The following is a 12281-nucleotide window of genomic DNA, read 5'->3' on the forward strand; positions in this document are numbered from 1 at the left end:
TCCCTTATTGTCCGTGATCAGTTTTGTGTATGATTAAATGCTTGTTATCCCCCTTCAACGAGTTGCTTCGTGATTGCCGACGCACCGATACACGGGCGCCTTGCTCGGGCTGACCAACCCTGAATAAATAAATGTTGCACAAGGACCTCTCGCTTGTAGGCCAGGGCGAAGCGTAAAGCGGACCCCTGTGTTCCGTCGGCTTGCGCCTGGCAGCCGGATCGGCGCGGCACCACTGGAACTCTTCCTAAAAGAGAAAAAAGATGCTACTCTTCACGAAATGATAGAAAGAGCGGAGCATTACGTAGACGCGCATGGATGGCCGAATTTCGCAAGACGTCCAGCTGCGAGGAAAGAGCCGTCAGCTACAACAGATGCGGAACAAAGAGCTGAAAGGAAAGACAGGAGCCAGTCAGCTGTGCAGGTGAGGAATCAGGAAGTGCAGAAATGCTTCCTTTGCTCTCGTATCGGCCATCGAGCCGAAAACTGTCGCGTGGGCAGAGCGGAGGGCAACAACCAACCTCTGAAATGTTTCAAGTGTGGCAAAAGCGGCCACACTAGTTGGAAGTGTTGGCAGAAGGGTCCAAACAAGCCAAAAGGCACGGCAGAAGAATCAGCGTCGTTGTGCATTGAGAACGGATACATTGAGCTGAAGAATGGGGAAAAGGTCCCGGTCGTTGGCGTGGGCCTGACAGATGAGCCCGTAAATGTTAATGAGAAACTTCCAGTAGTCACCGGAGTGGTAGGTAGGTTTTTGTGACAGTTGGGCTGCTGAGCACGAGGTCGCGGGATCGAATCCCGGCCACGGCGGCCGCATTTCGATGGGGGCGAAATGCGAAAACACCTGTGTACTTAGATTTAGGTGCACGTTAAAGAACCCCAGGTGGTCAAAATTCCCGGAGCCGTCCACTACGGTGTGTCTCATACTCAGAAAGTGGTTTTGGCACGTAAAACCCAATAATTTAAGACGCTCAGTAAAGGAATCCGAGGCCGCTAAAAGCAGGCGCTAAACCAAGGAGGTTAACGAAAAAAACTAAAAAAAAATAAATTATGGGGTTTTACATGTCAAAACTAGTTTTTAATTATCAGGCACGCCGTAGTGGAGGACTCAGGAAATATAGACCACCTGGGGTTCTTTAACGTGCACCTAATTCTCAGTACACGGGTGATTTCGCCCGCATCGAAATGCGGCCGCCGTGGCCGGGATTCGATCCCGCGAGGTCGTGCTCAGCAGCCCAACACTATAGCCACGGAGCAACCACGGGGGGTAAAGAAAAACTACTGCAGTGCAAACGATATCCCGAACGTGAACCGAACAGGAGGGGCACGATAAAACTATAAAGAAAGGTTAAAAAATGGCGAAGAAGCACTTTTCGCACACTTCCATCAACCTCCTTGGTTAATCATGACTCATTTTACCAGACAGATCCTTATCTACGTGTATCTTTGTATTACTGGTTTTAGTGTGAAATCTGAATATATTCAGATATGTGTTCGCGTTCACGTGAATATGTAAATATAGGAACGTGATATAAAATCACGTTCTTCCCATTACAATCTGCCAGGGCACGTTGTAATGGGAAGGACGTGAACAATATTCAGAAGAAATTATGTTCATTGGGAACACCCAGCGTTTACTTTATAATTATAGCCTAGCATTACAATAACACAGTCAAATCACTTAATCTGTAAGCGGAGATTATCCGATAAGGCTCTATTCCAGGTGAAGAAATGGCAAGCACTGGCTTCACCTTTCCTTGTAAGAAGCTACGGGAGCTTCCTCTCCAGCAGTTTTGCTTTAACCTACATGCGCTAAACACGACAGTGGTCTTTTGCGCTTATGGCGCTCGCCACCGCCGTACTACATCCCCTTCGTTTCGCCGTCCCCTTGAAACCACGTTATTAGATTGTAGCGAAGTGACACTGGTATTTACATTCAAACGCATTCGATCGCCAGGAAGACGACGACGAACGGGGATAAGTTCCTGCAGAAAGGCAACAGCAGATCGGCAGGCATGACGACGACGACGAAGACTAGCATTTGAAATACTAAGTTTGTTTAAATAGATATTAATCTAAAGTTACACTGTGCACATGTCAAACAAACAACAGGCAAAACGATGCCATACCGGTCGTAGGCGGGGTGCCTGAATTGCAGGTTCTTCCGTGGTAAGTTGCGCCGTGAACTGCTGTCTTCTTGCTCACCCCCCAAAATACTGGACCCCTTTTTAATCGGCTGTTTCAGTATCCAAAGAACACGCGGACTTGGGGAGACGCAGCTCTATCTACCAATCAGGCAAGCCGACAGGAGCCAGTAGGGGCGAGAGTTTAAGCGGCCAGACATGGTAAGACAAAACTCACCACGGCTGCTGGAAACTCGTAGCAGAGCAGATTGAGAACTGATCGCGAGCCGTGCACACACTCGTCGCCATCCGTTTCGCAGTGATTCCAAGGTCAGCCGCGTGCAGAAGATGGTTAAAATAATGGATGCTTTATTTTGCCTAATGTCCTCTACCGGAGTAAGACACACACGCACACGCACACGCACGCACGCACGCACGCACGCACGCACGCACGCACGCACGCACGCACGCACGCACGCACGCACACACACACACACACACACACACACACACACACACACGCACACACACACGCACGCACACACACACACACACACACACACACACACACACACACACACACACACACACACACACTTTGGCCTTGTACGCCTCCGTCGTTTGCAGTCTCCATACTTTTCTGCACCAAACCTCCAAGAGCCTTTTACTAATCTCAATTGCGGACATGTTTACTTTCGTCCTGCTATCAATGAATCCAAGGGCTTCAAGGAGGCCAGAAGTGCCTAAATCGATCGCTGGGCAGATATCTTCAAATTCTAATAAAACATGTTCCATCATTTCCCTAGCTTTACCGCAGCAAGTCCATGCTTCTACCTTGATGTACATCGCTTTATAACAACGCGTTCTATGGCATCCTGATCTCGCTTCGAAAAGTAAAGAGCTTCCCTATGAGTTATGACAAGTTGCTTCTTTCCTAATTTCGTTTTTACCTTTATGTAGTTACTCATAGCAGGTTTGTTTTCCATTACCGCCACCCAGGATATTGTCTCAGCCTCTGTGACATTGCATTTTGCGTTCTTTGTTGCCATGTCGCTTACTATACCGGTCGCATACTTGCTGGTAAGCTACCTAGATTTTTTTACTCAACTGAGATCAATATTTTTCCTGTACAAATACCTGAACACTCTCGCAACCCATTCACTTTCTTTCATATTCCATAATCCTTCCCCGAAATAAATTTTTTTCTGACCTTCTCTCACTTCAAGGCTAGTCCAGCCCATATCACCCTGCACAGCTTCATTAGTAGTCTTCACGTGAGCGGCAAGTGCGAGGCGTCCCACTGACCTTTGGTTGCCATTGAGCCCTGATTGTACCCCTGACTTCAAGTAAACGACCGCATTTGCAAATGTAAGTCCTGGAACCATTACACCTTTGCATATACCCAGGGGTGCATCGTACCAATTGTTTCCCCATAGCGCTCTGGATTTCATTATGGGAGCATTTCTCTTCCCCTTTGCTATTATTGTTTTTTCCTGTCTTTCCATATATCTATGGCCTTCGTTTATCCGCGCAGCAGCTCGTTTGTATTGTTTTACCTGATGTATTGCCTGGCCCTGTATTGACATTGTCCGTTCACTGTTTTCTTTAAATACCACAAAACCTAATTTATTAAAGCTAGGTTTCAATCCTAAATGGTCACCTTTCTGTTCACAGATATTATCCAAACATTGTATATTACTGTGCCTGTTAACAAGCAACGCAATTTCGTCCGAATAAGACAAACTTAGAAGCTTCTGCTCTAACATCGTGCCTGCCTGTTTGTATGAGAGGTTAAACCCGATATTGATTCCTTCTAGCGCCCTTTGGCTCCCTATCACGCACATCATAGATAATAGCGGGGATAAAAAGCACCCGTGTCTAAGTCTCTTGGAGATATCAACTTTCTCCTCACTCCTCATCTGTTCTCATTCAATGCAAACGGTATTTTCTAGGCAAATCTCTCTCAAAGGTGTAGACATTTGTTGCCTAAGGTTTCCCCTTCAAGAATATCACATAATGTTGCGGTCCACATTGTCATATGCTCCGGCAATATCTAAAAAACGACATATAAAGGTGTGTACTTTCTGCTCTTGATATTTCTATACATTGAGTAAGAACAAGAACTTATCATCCAGACGCCTACCGATTCTGAAGCCATTTTGAAGTTCTCCCAATATGCCATTATGTTCTGCCTATGCTGGCAGTTATAATTTAATCACTCTGCATTGCTAATCTGTATATTACCGACGTATTGGTCAACGGTCTATACAAGTATCTATCTATCTATCTATCTATCTATCTATCTATCTATCTATCTATCTATCTATCTATCTATCTATCTATCTATCTATCTATCTATCTATCTATCTATCTATCTATCTATCTATCTATCTATCTATCTATCTATCTATCTATCTATCTATCTATCTATCTATCTATCTATCTAATCTATGAGCAGTGGGTACTAAGAATACCTGGGTCCGGACAGACCGCCAATGGAAACTGACCCTTGCAACGTTTAACACCCGAACCCTCTCGAGTGAGGCAAGCTTAGCAGGACTCTTCGAAGAACTATCAGACATTGTTTGGGATATTATCGGCCTTAGTGAGAGTAGAAGACCTGGTGAGGCTTACACATTGCTGAATAACGGCCATGTCCTCTGCTATAGAGGTCTCCCGGATAAGAAGCAATACGGGGTAGTATTCCTAATCCATAAAGACATAGCGGGCAACATTGACGAATTCTACAGCATCAACAAGAGGGTAGCAGTAGTCGTAACCAAACTCAACAAAAGGTATAGATTAAAGATAGTACAAACCTACGCTCCAACGTCCAGTCACGACGATGAGGAAGTAGATCAGTTTTATGAACATGTTGAATTAGCCAGGAGAAAAGTGCAAACGTGGTATACAGTAGTAATGGGGGACTTCAATGCAAAAGTGGGGGAAAAGCAGGCGGGTGAACAGGCAATTGGCAACTACGGTGTCGATTTTAGAAACGCTAGAGGTGAGATGCTGGTAGAATTCGCAGAAAGGAATAAGCTGAGAATAATGAACACTTTTTTTCAGGAAACGTAGCAACAGAAAATGGACCTGGAAAAGCCCTAATGATGAAACAAGAAATGAAATTGATTTCATAGTTTGTGCCGATCCCAGCATAGTGCAGGATGTACACGTAATAGGTAGGGTAAAATGTAGTGATCATAGGTTAGTGAGGGTCAGGATCCACCTCAATTTAAACAGAGAAAGAGTAAAATTGATCAAGAAAGAACAGGTCAACTTAGAGACAGTAAGGGTAAAAGCAGACAAATTTAGGCTGGTCATCATCATCAGCCTGGTTACGCCCACTGCAGGGCAAAGGCTTCTCCCATATTTCTCCTACAACCCCGGTCATGTACTAATTGTGGCCATGTCGTTCCTGCAAACTTCTTAATCTCATCCGCCCACCTAACTTTCTGCCGCCCCCTGCTACGCTTCCCTTCCCTTGGAATCCAGTCCGTAACCCTTAATGACCATCGGTTATCTTCCCTCCTCATTACATGTCCTGCCCATGCCCATTTCTTTTTCTTGATTTCAACTAAGATGTCATTAACTCGCGTTTGTTCCCTCACCCAATCTGCTCTTTTCTTATCCCTTAACATTACACCCACCATTCTTCTTTCCATAGCTCGTTGCGTCGTCCTCAATTTGAGTAGAACCCTTTTCGTAAGCCTCCAGGTTTCTGCCCCGTAGGTGAGTACTGGTAAGACACAGCTATTATACACTTTTCTCTTGAGGGATAATGGCAACCTGCTGTTCATGATCTGAGAATGCCTGCCAAACGCACCCCAGCCCATTCTTATTCTTCTGATTATTTCCGTCTCATGATCCGGATCCGCCGTCACTACCTGCCCTAAGTAGATGTATTCCCTTACCACTTCCAGTGCCTCACTACCTATTGTAAATTGCTGTTCTCTTCCGATACTGTTAAACCTTACTTTAGTTTTCTGCAGATTAATTTTTAGACCCACTCTTCTGCTTTGCCTCTCCAGGTCAGTGAGCATGCATTGCAATTGGTCCCCTGAGTTACTAAGCAAGGCAATATCATCAGCGAATCGCAAGTTACTAAGGTATTCTCCATTAATATTTATCCCCAATTCTTCCCAATCCAGGTCTATGAATACCTCGTGTAAACACGCTGTGAATAGCATTGGAGAGATCGTATCTTCCTGCCTGACGCCTTTCTTTATTGGGATTTTGTTGCTTTCTTTATGGAGGACTACGGTGGCTGTGGAGCCGCTATAGATATCTTTAAGTATTTTTACACACGGCTCGTCTACACCCTGATTCCGTAATGCCTCCATGACTGCTGAGGTTTCGACAGAATCAAACGCTTTCTCGTAATCAATGAAAGCTATATATAAGGGTTGGTTATATTCCGCACATTTCTCTATCACCTGATTGATAGTGTGAATATGGTCTATTGTTGAGTACCCTTTACGGAATCCTGCCTGGTCCTTTGCTTGACAGAAGTCTAAGGTGTCCCTGATTCTATTTGCGATTACCTTAGTAAATAGTTTGTAGGCAACTGAGAGTAAGCTGATCGGTCTATAATTTTTCAAGTCTTTGGCGTCCCCTTTCTTATGGATTAGGATTATGCTAGCGTTCTTCCAAGATTCAGGTACGCTCGAGGTCATGAGGCATTGCGTATACAGGGTGGCCAGTTTCTCTAGAACAATCTGCCTACCATCCTCCAACAAATCTGCTGTTATCTGATCCTCCCCAGCTGCTTTCCCTCTTTGCATATCTCCCAAGGCTTTCTTTACTTCATCCGGCGTTACCTGTGGGATTTCGAATTCCTCTAGAGTATTTTCTCTTCCATTATCGTCGTGGGTGCCACTGGTACTGTATAAATCTCTATAGAACTCCTCAGCCACTTGAACTATCTCATCCATATTAGTAATGATATTGCCGGCTTTGTCTCTTAACGCATACATCTGATTCTTGCCAATTCCTAGTTTCTTCTTCACTGCTTTTAGGCTTCCTCCTTTCCTGAGAGCATGTTCAATTCTATCCATATTATACTTCCTTATGTCAGCTGTCTTACGCTTGTTGATTAACTTCGAAAGTTCTGCCAGTTCTATTCTAGCTGTAGGGTTAGAGGCTTTCATGCTTTGGCGTTTCTTGATCAGATCTTTCGTCTCCTGCGATAGCTTACTGGTATCCTGCCTAACGGAGTTGCCGCCGACTTCCATTGCACAGTCCTTAATGATGCCCACAAGATTGTCGTTCATTGCTTCAACACTAAGGTCCTCTTCCTGAGTTAAAGCCGAATACCTGTTCTGTAGCTCGATCTGGAATTCCTCTATTTTCCCTCTTACCGCTAACTCATTGACCGGTTTCTTATGTACCAGTTTCTTCCGTTCCCTCTTCAGGTCTAGGTTAATTCGAGTTCTTACCATCCTGTGGTCACTGCAGTGCACCTTGCCGAGCACGTCCACATCTTGTATGATGCCAGGGTTAGCGCAGAGTATGAAGTCTATTTGATTTCTAGTCTCGCCGTTCGGGCTCCTCCACGTCCACTTTCGGCTATCCCGCTTGCGGAAGAAGGTATTCATTATCCGCATATTATTCTGTTCCGCAAACTCTACTAATAACTCTCCCCTGCTATTCCTAGTGCCTATGCCAAATTCCCCCACTGCCTTGTCTCCAGCCTGCTTCTTGCCTACCTTGGCATTAAAGTCGCCCATTAGTATAGTGTATTTTGTTTTCCCTCTACCCATCGCCGATTCCACGTCTTCATAGAAGCTTTCGAGCTCCTGGTCATCATGACTGGATGTAGGGGCGTAGACCTGTACAACCTTCATTTTGTACCTCTTGTTAAGTTTCACAACAAGACCTGCCACCCTCTCGTTAATGCTATAGAATTCCTGTATGTTACCAGCTATATTCTTATTAATCAGGAATCCGACTCCTAGTTCTCGTCTCTCCGCTAAGCCCCGGTAGCACAGGACGTGCCCGCTTTTTAGCACTGTATATGCTTCTTTTGGCCTCCTAACTTCACTGAGCCCTATTATATCCCATTTACTGCCCTCTAATTCCTCCAATAGCACTGCTACACTCGCCTCACTAGATAACGTTCTAGCGTTAAACGTTGCCAGGTTCATATTCCAATGGCGGCCTGTCCGGAGCCAGGGATTCTCCGGTGGTGGTGGCGTGGCGCAGAGTGCAGCGGTGGCGTAGAGGTAGAACACCCGCCACGCGTGCAAGAGGTCCGTGGTTCGAATCCCGGTGCCGGCAATTTTTCACCGGATTAAAAAAAAAGAAAAAAAATCCGCGTGTTGATAAAATTGCATAAACAGGCCTGGAGTGTGGCCTGATCCCGGTGACCAAAACCGGTAACGCACTCCCTCACCAGAGCAGGATTGGCTACCCTGGTGCAGTACTTGGCCACAACCTCAGAGACTGGTACTTGCCAACAAATATGCAGCCTTAGAACAGAGAGATGATGTAGATGACATAGAGGTAATGAATCAAACCGTAACGAGGCTGGCTTCAGAGGCAGCAATTGAAGTGGGAGGCAAGGCACCAAGGCAACCAATAGGCAAGCTCTCCCAAGTAACAAAGGACCTAATAAAGAAATGACAAAGAATGAAAGTGTCCAACTCAAGAGATAAGATAGATTTCGCGGAACTCTCAAAGTTGATGAACAAGGCGAAAATAAGTGACATTCGAAACTATAACGTGAGAAAGACTGAAGAAGCCGTAAAAAATGGACGCAACCTGAAATCATTGAGAAGGTAACTTGGCATAGGACAAACCAAGATGTATGCACTAAATGATAAGCAGGGTAATATCATCAGTAATCTCGAAGATATAGTAAAAGCAGCGGAAGAATTCTATACTGACCTTTACAGTACCCAGACAACTCAGGAGTACTCTATTCAAAACAATAACGAACAGTATACAGAAACTCCTTCTATAACTAGAGATGAGGTCAGAAAGACCTTGCAAGGCGTGAAACGGGGAAAAGTGGCAGGAGAGGATGGAATAACAGTCGATTTAATCAAAGATGGAGGAGACATAATGCTAGGAAAAATGGCGGCTCTCTATACGAAGTGGCTATCGATGGCAAGGGTCCCAGAAAACTGGAAGAATGCAAACATTATACTAATCCACAAAAAGGGCGACGTTAGATAACTAAAAAATTATAGGTCCATTAGCTTACTCCCAGTATTATATAAAATATTTACCAAAATAATCTCCAATACAATAAGGACAATAATTTAGTCAACCAAGGGAGCAGGCTGGCTTCAGGAAAGGTTACTCTACAATGCATCACATCCATGTCATTAACCAGGTTATCGAGAAATCCGCAGAGTACAATAAACCTCTCTATATGGCTTTCATAGATTACGAAAAAGCATTTGATTCAATAGAGATACGAGCAGTCATAGAGACATTGCGTAATCAAGTAGTACAGACAGCTTACGTAAATACCCTAGAAAATATCTACAGAGAATCCACAGCCACCTTAATTCTACACAAGTAGAAAGATACCTATAAAGAAAGGGGTCAGACAAGGAGACACAGTCTCTCCAATGCTATTCACTGCGTGCTTAGAAGAAGTATTCAAGCTATTAAACTGGGAAGGCTTAGGAGTAAAGATCGACGGCGAATACCTCAACAACCTTCGGTTTGCCGATGACATTGTTCTATTCAGTAACAATGCAGACGAGTTACAACAAATGATTGAGGACCTTAACAGGGAGAGTGTAAGAGTGGAACTGAAGATTACTATGCAGAAGATAAAGATAATGATAAATAACCTGGCAAGGGAACGAGAGTTGAAGATCGCAAGTCAGCCTCTAGAGTCTGTGGAGGAGTACGTTTACCTAGGTCAACTCAGACCAGGGAACCCGGACCATGAGAAGGAAATTCACAGTAGAATAAAGATAGGTTGGATCGCATACGGCAGACATCGTGAGCTCCTGAATGGGAGCTTACCGTTATCATTGAAAAGGAAAGTATACAATCAGTGCATTTTACCGGTGCTGACATACGGCGCAGAGACTCGGCGGCTGACAAAGAAGCTTATAATTGAGAACAAGTTAAGGACCACGCAAAGAGCGATGGAACGAAGAATGCTAGGCATAACTTTAAGAGACAGAAAGAGAGCAGTTTGGATCAGAGAGCAAACGGGCATAGACGATATTCTAATAGACATTAAGAGAAAAAATGGCGCTGGGCAGGTGATGTAATGCGCAGACTAGATAACCTGACTAGACTGGATGGTGCGAGGAAATTAGGAAATTTGCGGGTGCTAGTCGGAATCGGTTGGCGCAGGACAGGGGTAATTGGAGATCGCAGGGAGAGGCCTTCGTCCTGCAGTGGACATGCATAGGCTGATGATGATGTTGATCTATCTATCTATCTATCTATCTATCTATCTATCTATCTATCTATCTATCTATCTATCTATCTATCTATCTATCTATCTATCTATCTATCTATCTATCTATCTATCTATCTATCTATCTATCTATCTATCTATCTATCTATCTATCTATCTATCTATCTATCTATCTATCTATCTATCTTAGTGAATTATATCTATTCCTCCTTACTTTTATAAATTAAATTTAGAATTTTTGATTAAATAGAAGATTCCCTTGACGGGGCGCATCCTTAGAGAAAGTTGCTGTCATGTATGACTGCGCCGGCCGGGCGAGAAAACATGCCCGAGGTGCGGTTGTGGACGCTTCCGCCATCACCACGAGCACTCCCCATATAAATATTTCAGTTGTCTGCACCACACGCTTTCATGGTTCCACTTCTTGGACCTCGCTCTCCACCCGTCCCCCCACATCGAGGAAGAACCAATAGTTAGAAAAGGAAAAAAAAAAGCCCCGCGGCATACTTCGTGATAACTCGATGATTGAAGTCACGTTATAAAAAAAAACGTCTGAACAATTCCACTGTAGGTGCACCGAATTGGTCAGGAGTTCACCATTTGCAAATAATCTGAGTACCACGAGTCAATAGAACATGGATGTCGTCATTATGAGCCAACCGCGTAAAAGAGTGCACAAGCGAATGCCTTGCTCACTTTCACTCTAGAGTATGCGTATTACCCAATAAAACTCCAGCCGTCTTTTAGATTGCATATACTTTCCCGCGAGTTCAAATTCCAAGTGAATATGCTTACGAAAATAATCTCCAACGATTCCCTTTGTCGGTAGTCAAGAAAGGATGTCAGGTGTTAGCGCAAGTTATGCTTACTCTAGTGACACGTATTGTAGCAAAAAACGACAACGCGTGGGGCTAAGCTCTCAAAACCTAAAGCTGTGAATGAAGATGCATCGGTATTTAGTACTCGGTAGGAGTCCGTGGCGCGTTCGCATGAAATATATTTAAATCGCTTCGAAGCATAAATTTCGTCCTACCAATTCGTGGACAAGTATGTCGCTGCGATTTGCTACCAATAATGCTTGCTGGCTTACCTGACATTGCGAGATCGGCATATTCCCCAAGAATGCAGCACCCCCTTCCCCCTTTCCTCAAGCATTTAATAACTATTGAGGAGCAGTGGGAGGCTGCCTTGCGTAGCTCGAGGCCCGACCGTCAGGAGGCCATCCTGCAGTGGGCTGAGAGGATAAGGGAGGCCTACTTCAAGTACTTTCTCCCCCACCCTCTATTCCGTTGCCCCCTTCCCTTTAATGAGGGATAAATAAAGTTTGTGCATCACTGGCTTGTGTAGCAATAAGTGTTGATTTTAATCCAAAAATACCCGCCCCAGGGACTCAGTGATTATGGCACTGGGCCATGAGCTCTCCAGTTCACTTCCAGCCGCGATGGCAGCATATTGGTTGGATCACCATGTAATACCATGTTATATATGTATATATATATATAGCCAACAAAGACACCAATGACAACACAGGGGCAATTACTTGTACTTACTAAGTGAATTACTGATACATTAATGAGATTGACAGTTGATCAAAAACTTGTCGCAGATAGGGAACGATCCCACGTCTTCGCGTTTACATGCATTTGAATAGGTGACATCGCAGTTAGGCTCGAGCTAAAGCTGCCGCGAAGTGCTTCCGACAATTATCGTAGCCCGTTGATTTCGCAGCATTAAAAAAAAAAAAACATAGCTGCCTTTCGGGAAGTTTT

This window comes from Dermacentor andersoni, chromosome 1 (assembly GCF_023375885.2).
Source record: "Dermacentor andersoni chromosome 1, qqDerAnde1_hic_scaffold, whole genome shotgun sequence".
NCBI lineage: Eukaryota > Metazoa > Arthropoda > Arachnida > Ixodida > Ixodidae > Dermacentor > Dermacentor andersoni.